The sequence below is a fragment of the Lupinus angustifolius genome, chromosome LG12 (assembly GCF_001865875.1).
Source record: "Lupinus angustifolius cultivar Tanjil chromosome LG12, LupAngTanjil_v1.0, whole genome shotgun sequence".
Taxonomy (NCBI): Eukaryota; Viridiplantae; Streptophyta; class Magnoliopsida; order Fabales; family Fabaceae; genus Lupinus; species Lupinus angustifolius.
In genome coordinates this window covers 9,817,649-9,821,906 of record NC_032020.1, presented here as the reverse complement: position 1 = coordinate 9,821,906, position 4,258 = coordinate 9,817,649, and positions in this window count along the sequence as shown.

Below are 4,258 nucleotides of genomic sequence, written 5' to 3'. Positions count from 1 at the left end.
TGGATGAGAGCATTTTTGGCTCTACGGATTCATTTTGACAACTATCCAGAACCACGGATTCTGCATACTCTTTCTTGCCATCACGTTGACTTCACTCTGTCCAATCACAAGGTGAAACAGGTCTCATTTACACTGCACAGAACTACACTAGATCTACCATCCTTCTTCTAGTGCATTATTCCCTGCGGACATGCCTATAATTGGCTTGGTGCACCCTTTCTTTCAATCAGTCTCATAGCGACACGTGTCCTAGTCAACACTGCATCATTTTCAAGCCATTAAGGAGCAGACACATGGCTTTTCACATCTGCATTTATTTTCACTACATCATTAATTTTAACAGGTTTTATTTTTCTTCTCTTTTTTGTATTATGTTTCTATTTACATGTTATAAAATCAACATCATTTAGCAAATAAAAATGTAATTTTTTTAATATTAAACATAGTTTCGATCACAGAAATAAAAATAAATAAATAAATTTTTTATGGAATAAATAACTAATAACAAAATGAATTTTTTTACCGACTAATTAACAAATTTTTTTAACCTAACAAAGTGGTAGCAAAAATCATTTTTATGAACACATAGTAATAACAAAAAAAAGAATCAAAAAATTCCTTTAATATAGTTAACCCTCAACAAACTCTTTTTGAATTCAAATAGAAAATTTTTTTTCTAGCCAAATAACCATAACTTTTTTATTGTAATTAAAATTATCATTTGTAAAAAAAATTATTTTTGTACAAATACATATACTTAAGAATATTAATTATAAATGCTTAAGATATAATTTTGGGAGTTAATCAAATATGGAGAGAAGGTCGTCCCGGAGGCCTCTTACTTCTCAGATCATCTTCGAAAGGTCGCACTATGCCGCTTCTTTTCAACCGATTAAATCCCAAATTCTATTTTCTTAATTAAATAAATGACAAAAATTAATCAAATAAAAACTTTTTTTCACAAATAAATAAACATTTTTGACTAAAAAAATATATTTTCCTTAATTAAAATACACTCAACCAAGAAAAATTTTCACCTAAAGAACTATGTAGTATTGATTTCCCAACTAAAAGAGAGCTACGTATGATCAAGATCAATCTTGTCAGGCACATTAATAAAAATAAATAAATTGGTTCCTTTTAATAATTAATTAATTAACTAGATAATTTAATAATAATAAAGTCATGTATTTTAGTGAAGGATACCGCCTAAGGCGGGCAGATAGGATGTTAATATCTTCCATACTTAGTAATCAATTTCCAAACTTGGATATCAAAAATCCAAAAGCCCAAGGTAATTGCGCTTAAAATATTTTTCAACATTTTTAACTATAAAATGTAGTGGCAACTCTAAATAAGTCGTGTGGCAGAAAATTGGGGCGCGACAACGGGTGTAAGAGCATTCATAATAGCAAACAATATATTCAATTTATTTGGGTCTCACACATTATATTATAATTGATTACAACTCTCTATGAAATAAGAACAACATTTATTTTTTCTCACAATGACAAACATCAATCTTATTCTTGTTTGAGTCCCACAACATCTATCTTTTTTCCACAATATCTACATCTCTCCTCTCATTTCCTTAGTTAAGAACAACCAAAGATTATTCTTATTTAAGAACAAAAGTAAGAAAATAAGAACGACACAAAAGAAAACAGAATAAGAATGTTTTTATTTCGTTAATAACAATGCTAAGAACAATCATTATGGTGACTCTAATTGCCTAATTCTTTGTTTTCCTATGACACCATAATATGGGTTTTTAAACATGGATTGAATAGGATTGAGATCTTCGATCAATTAAAAGTTCATGTCTTATGTCTCACACTAATCAATGATTGCTAAAAAGTAAAACATAACACTTTATTTTAATTTTATTTTATAAAAATAATATATTAATTCCATATCTAAAGATAAGTGGAGTAGAAAAAATTAAAGACACCAAATTAGGACTTTTGATCTTCATCCAATTAAATAACCCTTATATTCATCATTTCATTCAATTCTTGGATTAAAAAAAAGAATGTGGATGTTGTGTTCCTTAAAATTCTTGTCATGGTATTGAGACGAATCAATCTTAACTAATAAAAAAAATATTTTACTTTAAAAGAATAATTCATTAAATTCATATATCAAAATATAAGTCGATAAGATAGAACTGGGAACACCAAATTAGGATAAATGATCTTCATCCTATAAAAAATATCACAAATGTTTTTTTTGTCCCTCTCTTGCTCTTGCCCTAGTAACCACACATTCATAACAAGATATACATAGTACAGCTACATGATAATTTCTTGGGTTGATGTGAGAACAAAATTTGGTCCCATAATTTAATTTAATATTATGAAATTTGATTATCAAAGTTGGAATAAAATTATGGAAAAAACAAAGTGTGATGACAAAAAAAAAATTGTACACATTATATATCAAATACTTTTGTAAATGTTTTCACAATAAATTTTGAATAAAAGATGTCTTATACAATTCTTGAGAACTTAAGAAACTTTTCCTTTTTGGACTTAATTATTGTTATACTTTTATTTCAGTTATATATAAATTATATCATAATATAAAACAATAATTATTAAAACTAGGATGAACGGATTTATGAGTATAGTGATAATAATTGACATCGTAAGTTATTTTCAAAATAATAAATATTTGTCATATAAAAATAAAATTAATTGTATTGATACAAATTTATTTGAGACACCTATTAATTATGAGTTATGTGTTCCACACTTGTCTTACCATCTTATGTGTTGTTCTTAAGGCCTTGTTTGGGAGACCTATTTTAGAGGGGAACGGAAGGAATGGGAGGACTTAGGAAGAGAATCCCTTGTTTGGGAGTTTAGTTAGAGAATATGGAGAGTTTGGAGAATTTTTAAAACCCTCCAAAGCCTTCATTATACCATTTTTTGGTGTTCCGCCAAATTGGAGTTTTTTTGGGAGGAAAACAAGGTTAAATACATAAACTCTTACTAATATTTTCTAATTACATTTATGTCATTTTGTTGTACATTATATAATAAATAATATACTATTGATTTTTTAAAGGGAGAACAAAATAATACTTTTATATTAGATTAACCCTTCATCCGCCTCCTATCTAAATTTCACACTTCCAAATAAGGGAGATGTTTACTTAAATTTGTCTTCTCTTCTCCTTCCCTCCCTCCCCCTCTCCTTACACTTTCTTATCATTCCCCTTCTAACTCTCAAACAAAGCTTAAGGCTTCATTTGGTTGCAAAAAGAAAATGAGAAGAGAGAAATAGATTTGAAAAAGAGTGGGGAGATAGAAAAAGATGAGAAATATAGTGGATTTTATAATGTTTGGTATAAGACAAGAATGAAAGAAAATAAAGAGAAATATGTACTTTCTTCTCTTGGTCTTTTATTTGGTTGAATAGAAAGTGATAAGAGAAAGATGATGTTACATTTTAAATGACAAGAATATCCCTAAATAAAGAAAAAAGAGGAAAAATATTGTTTTAATATTAATTAAAAATAAAGGTTATAATTTTAAATTATAAAATTTATTCTATATATTTTATTATAATTTCAATTGTTTTCAATTAATATTTTTATATCTAAAAAAAGTTATTTATGTTACTAGTATTTAAAAAAGAAAAAAAAATGTATGTACTAATAGTTTAAGTGTATGTACTAATAGTTTAAGAGTCTTCTATGTTTTCATCATATCATTCATCATTCATTTTCAATCATAATTTATTCTAAGTTAAAATAATTGTTGGGAACAAGCGAACAATCAAATAGTAAAGAGTATAGAGACAAGAGAATAACACAAGAGATTTGGTAACGAGGTTCGGCCAATTGTGCCTACGTCCCCGGGAGCGTTGAGCGGCTACCACTATATATTATTAGAGAATAAGGATTAGTGTTTGACTATTCTTCTCCTTGTTACATTAGGTTTACATAACATAAATATATAGCCCTCTGCACCAACCCTTTTACATCAGCCCAAACCCATATGAGTCATTGCACAACAATCTCCACCTTGGCGAATATCATCAATCTCCATCTTCCGCCATTGGGTTGGGGGCGCTCCATAGTCCATCATCAGTGAATGTTCAACAAGCTCAGGCAATGCCTGAACTTTTCCACAGTAACCACTTTGGTTAACATATTAGTTGCATTATCTGAAGTGTGAACCTTCTGCAATAGTATCTGCCCACAAGCTACCAACTCTCTGATCTTATGAAATCTCACATCAATATGTTTGGT